Here is a 326-nt window from a genome sequence, read left to right as displayed (position 1 = left end):
AAATTTATAAACCGAAGTATTGAACCTCGGGTCGTTCTCCCTAGGAATTGTAATGAAGTGTCTTGTTATTGGTTGTGAGTTATTTTTGGGGTTTTGATAAGAGGCATGAAAGATAAATGGCAAGAAAGTAAACTAATGGCTAAAAAGGTCTTGGCAAGGGTTGGTAGTCAAGGATCTCTATCCTAATCACTAACCACAATATGAGAATTGGCAAGGATTAATCTCATTAAATCATCCTCTAACTCGTAGTAAAGGAAAGTCAAATGAGCTATATCAATCCTAGTCCATAAGTCCTAACTCTCCACTAATTCAATTAGTGAGAACTA

The sequence above is a fragment of the Arachis duranensis genome, chromosome 3 (assembly GCF_000817695.3).
Source record: "Arachis duranensis cultivar V14167 chromosome 3, aradu.V14167.gnm2.J7QH, whole genome shotgun sequence".
Lineage (NCBI taxonomy): Eukaryota > Viridiplantae > Streptophyta > Magnoliopsida > Fabales > Fabaceae > Arachis > Arachis duranensis.
The sequence above is the reverse complement of the archived record's forward strand: the minus strand, read 5'-3'. Positions refer to the sequence as shown.